This window comes from Condylura cristata, unplaced genomic scaffold (genome assembly GCF_000260355.1).
Source record: "Condylura cristata isolate star-nosed mole 26May11 unplaced genomic scaffold, ConCri1.0 scaffold00008, whole genome shotgun sequence".
NCBI classification, from domain to species: domain Eukaryota; kingdom Metazoa; phylum Chordata; class Mammalia; order Eulipotyphla; family Talpidae; genus Condylura; species Condylura cristata.
In genome coordinates this window covers 39,858,453-39,870,352 of record NW_004567109.1, presented here as the reverse complement: position 1 = coordinate 39,870,352, position 11,900 = coordinate 39,858,453, and the positions used below count along the sequence as shown (strand labels likewise).

The 11,900-nt window shown below is 40.6% G+C and overlaps 1 non-coding gene across 1 annotated transcript in view; it reads left to right on the top strand.

The window, feature by feature from the left end:
• The first annotated feature begins 1,624 nt into the window (after window positions 1–1,624).
• Window positions 1,625–11,900, top strand: part of LOC101636201 — a 61,988-nt gene continuing 51,712 nt past the window's right edge. The window contains exon 1 of the transcript XR_001145212.1: window positions 1,625–1,674. This is a non-coding gene — a transcript (uncharacterized LOC101636201). The remainder of the gene's footprint in view (window positions 1,675–11,900) is intronic.

The window sequence follows — 11,900 nt, the reverse complement described above, 5'->3', positions numbered from 1 at the left end:
CCTATTTGAGCTGGCAATGTGTGTGATTCTGGTGTTGCCTACTGGGTTTAATTTCTCTGGGTTGCACTGATAAATGTGGAAAGGGTGTAATTTTTAAGTTCCCTTCAACTTGATCTTTCTTCTCTTCCTTCCTATCTTGCTAAGGCAGACACTAAGATATCTAAAATTAGATAAACATGATAGAACCCTCCCTCAGAAAAATCACAGACAAGATTTTGCAAGGAACCCACATACCCTCCTCTCTAGCCTCACCTTGTTCATCAAACAGGCCCCACGACCCAGTGTACTCTTTTTGACCAGAAACTTACTCTTACTTTCAGTTTCGGTGCTTCTACCTCAAAGTATTTTTATTTTAATTTACGAGGACATCTCATAAATCTTCCCTCTACCATCATTGCTATTATCCAGATCTATGTAGGCATCATGATAGAAAGCCTGGCATCACATGATGGTTTTCATTAAAGTTCAAAGTAATAATTTTATTTTTAACCATTCATCTTTGAGAATATAGTGGCTTAGGGCATGGGCTCTGGAGGCAGGCTATGTAAATGAGAATCCAGCTCTCTCACTCGCTTATAAACCTAAAATACTTAGTAGCCTCTCCGTTTCATTTTCCTTACTAAAACTGGAATGATACTGCACTTAACTCATGAAGTTATTGCAAGGATTAGTTAACATAGGGGCATGTTGAGAACAGTTCCTGGCACACAGCAGGTGCTATATAAGTGTTTGCTATTATCACATTCTTGTTTTACTAAATGAATCTTGAAATGGGGTAATGATAGGTTACTCGAGGAAGGATAAATAGATCAATAAATCTTCATATGCATTTGACTACCTTTGGAGTCTTGCCAGTACCTGAAGACCAAGAATAGATTCCCTAGGTCTGTGCCAACTAGTATAACAGCCTGAGTAGCTAATGAGACTATGTGAAATGTGAGTAGCCTGAGTTAAGATGAACTGGGTCTTAAAGATTTAGTGCAACAACAACAAAAAAATGAAAATGTCTCATTAAAAAATGTTTTATGTTGGCTACATGAAGAAATGATAATGTGCTGCATAAATTAGGTTAAATTAAATATAATTATTGAAATTTCATCTTCCATTTTGCTTTTTTAATGCAGCGACTAGAAAATTTAAAATTTTATATGTTGCCTTGTTACATTTCCATTGAACAGCCTTCAGCTCACATTATCAATAAATCACACATTTGTGGTTATTTGTGCTTAGGGGTTCACTATGGAAGGACTTGTACCTCCCTCCCATTACCCTTCATGATATACTGAACCATCTATTTTTTAATTGATTCCAAAAGACAACCATGGCTTGGTCCCAGCAGAGAGAATTGAAGGCCCAGGGCAAGAACAAAAGCTAGAGAGGCTTCTGCTGACTTGGAGGGGTTTGGATGAAAACACTACCATTTATAGTTATACTGGTTTCAGACTTTCAGTGCTTGCTCCCTAAAGTAGATGAGAGAATGCAAGTTGAAATATGTAGGCAAAAATTCTCACCAGCAGCCAGAAAAAGCTTTGCTAATCTTTAACTGGAAGAATCAATATTCAATATCATGGCACATCCTTTCCAAATGTGACTTACTTATGGAGTTTTAATTCTATTTCAGATTCATTCCACCACTTAGGACCTGACAACTGTGTGGCCCACAAAATCTTACTGGTAAGTTCTTTCATTTTTAGAACAAAATGACTATTTGACATTATTTTTGAAATGATAATTACATTTATATGCTGCATCCCTACCAGTACTATGATTAGATGTCTGTTCATTCACCATTTCCCCCCTCTTTGAAATTGCTTAAGATGTTTTAATACTTTGAAAAAAAGATCAATCCATGTTCTCTTGTTAAGAAAATAGAGAAAAGTTCTATAATTTTTTTTTCTTGATAATGAAACTATTTTCAGGCCCCCTGTGATGGTGTGCTTGCTTCAGGCAGTATCCAGAACAACAGAGTGTTACTTGAGCCAAGGAATTCAGACTGTCCCTTGCAGTGTGTTGTAATGAAAATTGGCTCACATGCTAGTTTTCTCATTGCTCTGTTTTGGTTTTTGTTTTTTTTTCCTCCTCTCTCTCTGAATCTAAATGTGACTGCTGTGAGATAAAATTTCTGTTAATGGTAGAAAACTTTTATTTCTTTCAATCTAGGAAAGTAATATATTTTCTTAAGTGCAAGAGTTTCTGGGGCTTCATGTAGCATCACACCCTGATATTGTGGTGATATTATTTGCAGTATGTGTTAATTAGCTCTTGCTATATAACAAACCATCCCAAAATTTATTGACTCAGAATGACAGTTATTTCTTTATCTCACAATTCTCTGGATTGGCATTTGGGTTGGGCTCAGCTGTGTGGTTCTTCCGGTTTCATCTAGGACCATTCACAGTATTTCTTTGGCTATGGCTTGTTCATGTGTCCCCTGACAGGGTGCATCCCACCAAAGTTACATGGAATGGGGCTCCTATGAAAAAAAAGTGGAATTTTGTTATTAGAAGAAAAAAGGAGGAAAAAAGCATGCCAAACAAATGACATTTCTAGGTACCAGAATCTACTGATTCAGAAACTTTTTTTTGGGGGGGGAGGGGTTCCATTAAACTTGGTTTTAAAATTAAGTGCAGCTTAAGTCACAATGACACCTATTCCAAGTTGGTATCATGATTGAGACTGGCATCAGTGAGTATATGGAGAGGATGTGGGTGGGTGAGCCCACTGGGGTAATCGGGCAAGTAGCCTCTGGCTTGAGGGATCTTCTCCTCTCCCTTGAATCTACAGGATTGGTTATTATCTGGAGATAATGAAAGGACTTAAAAGGAGTACAATTCATTGAGTGAATCAGTAAATGGGCTTCTGTAGTTATTTGTACAGTTGCATATATGCACTTTTTATGGAAGGAAGGGCTCATGCTGACATAATTTTTTCCATAAGAACCGACGATTCTCTACTACTTAGGGCCATTGCTTCAGACTTAAATGTAGATTTTGCTAACATAATCTTTTGTGTGTTTCTTGTCTTGGCTCAACTATAAAATTCAGCGTCCATGATAAACATGGCTCCTCATGAAATAGACACAATGATGTCAGTGGCTGAGTATGTTGCATTAAATTATATATTGAGGTTTTTAGATATATATGTAAACTTGTCACAGTTCCAGTGTCATTTACCTATTACTTACTCTGGTGCCGGGTTCTGTACTAAGTGCTGGTCATGCATGACCTGAACTATGTATTTATACACATGAGTACTGTTCTGTGAACCTCAGGCCTATGATAGCACTATTTACTGGGGTCACCTCCTGCCAGCTGCCTTTCTGAGAACACAGACTCTGAATTTTTTTCTCTTCCCCCTTGTCTAGAGTCATGGGTACCCTTTGTTCCACCTTCCCATCCACACTGCCAGAGTTGAACGAGTGCACTAAAATTTTGCACATCAATGTTTTCAAGTTCTGTTCTTTGGTTTTCTAATGCAGGAACTCCCCAAAGGGAATGATGAGCAGGATGCAAGTTGTCCTGCTTCAATCACAGCTGTCTCCTGAAAACTACTCATCTGTGTTAGATTTCAGATGGTTGTACAGTTCAGAGTTCAGGATTAGACTTGCAGTCAAGTGCAGGCTACTGCAGTCTTGTGTCACATAATGGGGATACTTTCTGAGAAATGCATCATTAGGCAATTTGGTTGCTGGGAAAACATCACAGAATCTAATTATAGAAACTTACACAGCATAGCCCACTGCACACCTAGGCTGTGATTGTCATTGCCTGACACATTGCTAAATGATGCAAAACTAGCCTTACTAACTACCTGTGTGACTAGAAGATGGTTGCCTGACCTTTCTGAACTTCGGTTTCCTTTTCTGACAAAGGGGATAATCATACTTGAGTCAAAAGCTGTTAGGCGATGGTAATGAGATAATGTCTCTAAAGCCCTTGGCCTAGCATCAGCATATAGACAGTGCCGAGCAGAGGTTAGCTGTGGCTAGAACCCAGCAGGACTTGTGAGGTAATGAAGACAGTTTTATGCTTGTCTCCTGCTGTTCCTTGAAAGTTTACTCTGTGGAGTTGTGTTTTTCACCATTTCCTGATTGAAAACTTGATCAGGCCTATGATTTTTCAGGTAGCTGCGTCCATTGTAAGTCAGACACACATACACACATACACACACATACATACATACATACATACATATACACATATGCTGTAGAGACTGAAAATGCTCACTCTATGGCATGTAGGTCACAGCCATTCCAAGAAAAGACTCCCCTTCAGCCTGCAGGGAGGGCTTCTGCCTCCCCCTCCAACAACCCTCTGCTACAGGCCTCTCTAGGTGAGGCAGAGAGGAAAGTTGGAGCCTGGCTGATGGGTAAAGAGACTGTCTTTCTCCCCTGGCTACTTCTGTGGCATTCCTTGTCTGAACTTTTCATCTGGATCTCCAGGAATATAGCAGTGCCTCTATCATCTATCAGCAGCCTCTCGCTTCCTGACAGAGTCTCTGTTTAAGGGCTTCTCACCCTCAGGCTGAAGCCCTCTTGGGCACAGCCTGTGCTTAGGAGATCCTGGCTGCTCCCCCAATGGGAGTAGGGGACCAGCAGTCACTTTCTCAACACAGCCTTCTACTCTGACACCTGAAGTCACTAAAGCTGGCGCTTTGACATTTTGGCCTTAGGCAGATGTCATATCAGTCCCTAGATTCCAAGGGCAGATATGGAACTCTGCAGATGTTGCTTTTGAATCCCTTTTCCAGAGGCTTGAGATGACAGGTCCACCCCCTTGGGGAGGACGGGAGTCAGATCACTTCCAAGGACTTTCCCCACAGAATCCGCCTCTTTCCACTATCCTGAAACTGTGTATATCCTCTTTATGGATCTTTGAGCCAGCTAAATCAGCTTCTTAGAAATGTCCACATTATGGTTTGGCTCCTGGCTTTGGAATTTCCCATCTTGATGCTGTGGTGAAAACTTCCACTTTAGCTCTTATTATATTAACAGTTAACTCCTGATCCGGTATCAGAATCTCCTCTACAACATCCCTAAAAGTGGTTCCTCTTCCCATACTTGAAACCTATCCAGGACTGGGGCACCTCCTTCCCTCCCAAACCTGTCATTCTGATCTTCAGCTTATTGGAGTTGGCGGAAGAAGCTGCTCCTGCAAAGCCAGGCCTGGCTCTTTTTTTTTGTAGTGTTTGGAAGTGTGTGTGAGTCTCATCTGAGGTTTGCCTGAGTGGCACAGAGTCCAGATAGGGGCCAGGCTGTCGTCTATACCCCTGGTGTCTAAGACACAGCGAAGCCTTTGACCTTGTCTCTGGGTAGGTTTTCTCTCCCTTCACACCAAAGTGCACTTGATATAACCCCAAAAAAGCTCATGTTTGGAAACTCTGTGCTCAGTCACCATTTCTCATGCTTATGACCCTAACATAGTTTCTCTTGATCTGAGAACTAATTTGCTACACACTTTGCAGGGACATTTTGACCAAGGCTCCGTTCCAAATAGATGACAAAATTGAGTCTTCCAGACTAGATCCCACTACCCTCCAAAGACACCCCCACCTCTTCTTTTTTTTTTTTTTTTTTTTTTTTTGCATTTTTCCTTTTATGCCTACCCATCCTTTGAAGGCAGTGGATTTTTTGCCTTCTCCAGCCCCAGGATTGTGGACTGAGCCTCGTTGCCTGGGTGTCTCCTGTATCATGTGCATATCAGACCACTGTGACGTGGCGGCAGTGACAAGTGGGTCACTCTGTGCTTAGCCCCTCCTTCCTCCTGGTGGAGTCAGTGGCATAGATGACATAGTGGCAAGTGACCATGCTAGCAAAATGCTTGGGACAGCTAAAATTGGCTCACTTTGTGAACAATGAATGTATCACATGCAGCTCTAAATTGCATCATAGTCAGGCTCCCCTGGCAAGACTCAACACTATGTATCCAGAGGGAAGATGGTTTATGTCCTTCTGGGTTTTTACTGGCTTTCTGCAAAAAATGGCTGGATATGGCTCCCTCCCTCCTGTTCCCTCCTTGACCCCAGGCCATCGATGATGTTGAAGAGAGTGGTTGAGAGGACAGAGCTCAACACCCTTAAGGCTTGCTGTTCACTTTCCTTCTTCTTTGGCCTGGTCGTCCATTCAGACATCTAGATGGTTTTTTTGTTTTTTTTTTGAAGATTTATTTATTGATGCATACAGAACTTGGGTACAGGCCAAAAGTGCAGATGTATGAGATATATAAAAGAGCTAACAAACTGGTAAGTAAAACATGTTTCCTACAGCCATGTGTCACTTAACAATGGTAATACGTTCTGAGAAATGTGTTAGTAGGCGAATTGATCATTGTGTGAACACCAGCATGGAATTACACAGACCTACTGGCTTGTCCTCAGATGACTAGGAGTCTGTTGTCTGTTTAGTCCCTGGTTGACCAATATGGCTCATTTGTGTACATGACCCAGTATGGAGGTGGCATAACACATACAGCTAGATTGGGGCTCAGATCTCCCCTAATCTACTGAGGCACTTCAGAAAAATGGTTTGACCTTTCTGAGCCTTGATATCTTCATTTGTTATATAGGGATAAACCAGTTGCTTCACAAGATAGTTGTGTCAAAACAGTCACGTATGAGTCAAGGTTGGTGACCTACCACATACTGAATATTTAATAAATGGTAGATGTTCTTTGTTTGTTTTAAGATTTATTTATTTATTCATACAGAACTGGGGTACAGGCCAGAGATGTGGAGGGTGAAAGGATTCACCAGGGACAGAGTAGGGTGCAGAACAGGCAGATCGACTGCTGAGGGGGAGCAGCGGGCGGGTCAGGAGAGGTCTGCCACATCATGTGGATCTCCTTGGGCAGGTGGGGATCGAACTCATGCAGAAGTGGCTTAAGCTTCTTAGTGCAGTGCTTTAACCCCATGCCCCACCAGGGAGGGCCCCTGCTGTTTTTTGTTTTTGACTGTTGAGGTAGTATTTGAAAAACATTGGAAACATTGAAAAGAGGAAGCCTAGTTCTCCAGCAGTAGTGTCTTTTAAGTAAAAGGAATTTGAGGGAAAAATCAAAATACATGCAATGACCTTCTTTTTGAAAATAATTATCTTACAAATCTCATGAGTTCTCTAGAGTGCGCAGTGATTTTTTTTATTTTTATTTTATTTATTTATTTTGGTGGAGGTTTAATCTGCCCAGCCTCCTCACATCCATCATCACTAAAGGCCTGTGTGACGTTGGAAAAGTCACTTACTCTTAAAGCTGCGATTCCCGCATCAGTGAAATGAGGACAGTGTCCCTGGAGTTAGTGAAATCATCCATGAGAAAACCTTAGCACAGGCCAGACATACAAATGAAGTACCCAAATAATGATGACCATTATTTTTCTACCACAGTATTATCTCCTTTTTTTCTTGTGATAAATGGCTTTATCTCTGTGGAGATGATGCTAAAACTCCTATTTGTTTCTCCCCCAGGAACAGACTTTGCCTCTGTGAGTGTCTTCTGCAGTATACCTGGGTTCTCACTACAAGCGCCTTTAAGTCAGGGGGAGGGAGGCCCAGAGAGGAATTGCTGTCTGGACTCCTTCCTGGCTACCAAATACCATGCACTGGGTAGGAAGATACACCCCACCCCACTCCACCCCACCCCACCCCACCCCATGTTCCTGCAGGAAGGCAAGGTGGACTTCTCAGCCTTCAGTAGCTCTGTGGTTGTTGGGAGAGTTCTGACCCCCTCCAACACCGCCTACACACACACAGACACAGACACACACACACACACACACACACACACACACACACACGACAGGGTGAGAGTGAGGCATCAACTGGCTAAAATAGACAGGTGGGGAAATTCTCCTTAAGAAAAAAAATAATAAGGAACTGACTTGAAACTACATCAACCTTGGCAAAACCATAACTATGATCTCAAGTTTTAGGAGAACAGACTGACCAACCCTACGAATGTGCTGATAAAGTGTTCCAGTGTTCCTGCTCTTTTGGCCCTTAATCATTGTTGCACAAAAGTGCTGTGGTGCATTGCTAATCAGTGAGAATTGATGGGAGGAGGGAAAGGTCTTTTTGTACATGAATTACTTTCCAGCTTTGCAAAAATCCTAGCTTGAAAATGTGCTTTTTCAAGTGAAATGCTGACCAACTTTGCCCTCTGGTGGGGAACTGAAAAATTGATTTAAATGCACCATTTGAGGTCTCTTTATTCTGATTGATAATCTAGAAAGAAATTATCAGCCTTTAATAAGGCAGGGTGCTGAAAAAGGCTGGGGTTGTAAGCACGGTAAGATATTTTAGGGGAGGGGAGAGATTGCTTTGGTTTTTCTGCCTTGAAATAATTGTTCTAAAAATAGGGTTAAATGCTGTTTTTTCTTTTTAATATTTGTAAAGAATAAAATAGTTAAGATGCTGCCAGTTTTAAAGCTCACAACTATTAACCTACAGGGCTTTCTGCAAGCCTCTGCCACCAGTGTGAACGGTGGCAAATCCTTACCAGTTTCTTGCCTCCTTTCCCTGCAAGAGTTTATTAAAACAACCATAAAAATAGGAATTTTCAGTGGCCACTGGATACTTACAAACTCCAACTCCCTGTTGTCCATGTCGAAATCTTTTGATTGACTCACATTAATTTCAATTATTTGCTCCAGTATTAGCAATGGTCAGGACAGACTAAATTTCCAGTGTAAAAGCTAGAGGTTAGGCATAGTTACTAGCAGGTAGTTGTCATTTTACCACTACTTTCTATGCTTTTTGTTGATTTTTAAAAGCAAAATTTCCAAACAGACTTAGAAAGATGATGATTAAGATATAAAAACCTTCCTGTGTACTTTATCATCTTCTGTTAAATATGGCACCATTTTAATACTTGGTTAATTACTCAACTGCTTTCAGTTACTGGAGCTGACCCAATTTTTTGGTTTCTTTTGTGTCTCCCATAATAAGAGCCTTCATAATAAAATCTCATCTGTTTCTTGTTCAAGTGGCAGCTCTTATCCCTGGATGGGTGTTGTTGATCTCCATAGTTTGGAATCTTCATCTCTGGTGGAAGATACAGTTGTAGTGTTCATAGTAGTCATGATTTTAATAGTTTCTCTTTGTTCTCAGGAACCCTGAGGTGCACAGTAGTATTTAAGGGTGTGGCATTGTCAAGAGTTTGGTTGTTATTCATACTTCAGATTAATCACCTACTTGAGACTGTTTTTTCCTCAAAGAAGGATATAAAAAGAAAGGAGTGGATTTACACTTTGGAGGTTATTTTGAAATTTTTCAACATTTCAAAGGATTTTAGTAATTATTAGTAATCTTATATAGCTTTCCCACTTTAATTTTTCATCTCATCCAATTTCAGATTTAAAAAAAAAATTGACAGTTATGTTTGTTAACCTTTGGTCCCCAGTATCTGGGAATCAATTGCTCAAGCACTAAAAAGGCATCATTTAGTGGGGGGATCTCTTTCCTCCCACGAATAGTTCCTGGATACTTTTCCTTTGGCTTTTACTCACTCTTTCAAAGCCCACAGGAAAGAAAGGATCTGGAGAGCTGGAATTCCTGTCGTCAAGAGTCTCAGTCCAAAGCACAGACTAGTTGTTTTTCTTTGTCAACACCCACTCTCCTTGCTTGTGGCTGCAGCTTCCACCTCTTAACATTGGCAGGAAAACAGATACACACATACATGCCCTTCCTCTCTTCTTGGACATCTGTCCCCTTTGCACTGTTGAAAATGGCCATTAGTTTAATATGAGCCTACCTTATTCATTAATGATTCCTTCATGTTCAGGTAATTGCAAGGCTGAACAATAGCAGAATGGTTTGTAAGTTCCCTCTAATTTCAGAGCATTTTCAAGCTTTCATTATTCACCAATTGTAGCATGCTGAAGTTTAGATTCTGCTGACTACAAAGAAAAGGAGGAGAAAGACAGTCTTTAGAAATGGATGTTTAGGCTGAGGCAGGGTAGAGGTTGGGTTTGTAGTTTTTAGTAAAGAGCGATGTTTTACAGACATTCATGGTAAGTACTATGAGATAAAAGTGGAGAGTTACCAGAGGCTCTGTCCTTTGCCCTCATGTCATCTTTCTGAACAGACCAGGCTCCTGCCTGTCTTCACCTGGCATCAGGTAAAGACAGTAAATTTTTTAAATCATTATTACTAGTTTATTTTTACATTTGTGCCATTTTCCTTCTTGGTTGTAATCCCAGCGGACTTCCCACCACCAATTCACCAGAGTGCTATCACCATAGTTCCGTGTACTTCCCCACCACCCCCCCGCCCCATTTTTGATCCCATTTCCCACCCTCCCCCCATAAAATGTCTCTGGTATATAGTTATTCATTGTTTTTCATTTTTTCTTTAATACGATTGTTTCTCCACCCCCCCGCACCCCCCCATCCCGTCCTTTATGCTCATGCTATGAGTGAGAACATCAATATATCAATATTTTTATTTCTGGCTTATTTCACTAAGCATAATCCCAGCTCCATCCATGTTGCTGCAAAAGGCATGAGTTCATCTTTTTTGGTTGCTGAGAAATATTCCGTCGTTTATGTACCACATCTTTTTGATCCAGACATCTACTTTTGGGCATTTGGGTTGATTCCGTTGTGAATAAAGCAGCAATAAACATGGGGGTGCAGGTGTCTTTCTGAATCAATGTTCTTGTGTCTTTGGGTAGATACCTAGGAGTGGGATTGCTGGGTCATATGGAAGCACTATTTTTAGCAGTTTGGGGAAACCTCCAATTTTCCATAGTGGTTGTATTCATTTGCATTCCCGCCAGCAGTGCAGGAGAGTTGCTTTTTCTCCACATTCTCACCAACATTTGTTGTTGCTAGTTGTTTGAAGATATGCCATTCTCACTGGAGTGAGGTGGTATCTCATTGTGGTTTTAATTTGCATCTCCCTTATTATAAGTGATGTCGAGCATTCTTTCATATGCTTGTTGGCTAGGTTATGAGTTCATTTCTTGACATGAAAGCATGATCTTTAGCCCCTAGAAGAATACTCAAGGAATATTTTATGAATGAACAGATGAGCTTCAGGATCAACAGCAGAACCCCTTTGTAATCCTATTTTAAGATGTATTCTATTAAAGCACCAATGCAATGTTATGTCTCTCTGGATTAGAATATAATTAATAACATGCCAGTGTGGGAAGTCAGTGTAAGGTAACTGGCTAATACCCTTATCAGTGGTGAGGTTGCAGGTTGATAGACTAATTGAGAAAAACCATTAATATTGTATCAATAGTCTTTAAATAGTTGTTTTTTTAACTTCATGAATAAATCCTTAATGGAGAAGTTAATGGAAAAAAGGCAATTGATGGTTGATAAGTGAGAGAGCACTTCATTCTGGTATTACAGCAACATTATAGAATAGCCCAAGATGCTATAATAAGGAAATGTGTGTGTGCTTATGTGCTCACTCTTTCTCCCTATCTCTCCCTTCTTTCCTTTCTTCCTTCTTACCTCCCTCCCTCCTTCCTTCTCTCCCTCTCTCCCTCTCTCTCCCTCCCTCTTCCTTTCCCCCTCTAGCTCATCTCTTGTCTTTCTATCATATAAAGGGGGAGTGCAGGAATTAAAAAGTAAATATAGTAAAATGTTCACATTGAGAAATTGAAATCTGGGTGAAGGGTATCAGAATTCTTTGCACTATTCCTGTAACTTACAAGTCTGCACAGAGAGAGAGAGAGAGAGAGAGAATGAATGAGAATGAGTCAGACATTCCTTATTATAGTAACCTGGACTGTTTTATAATTTTGCTGAAATCCAAAGCACTCTATTTCACTTCCTATCAACTTATGCCAAAATAAAAGTTTTAAAATGTCATACTTAATGAAGAGTTTATGATCACGTAGGGAAATGTCCTTGCTGAAAAGAAGCTCAATAGAAAATGTGATTTCAGCCACTTTAAA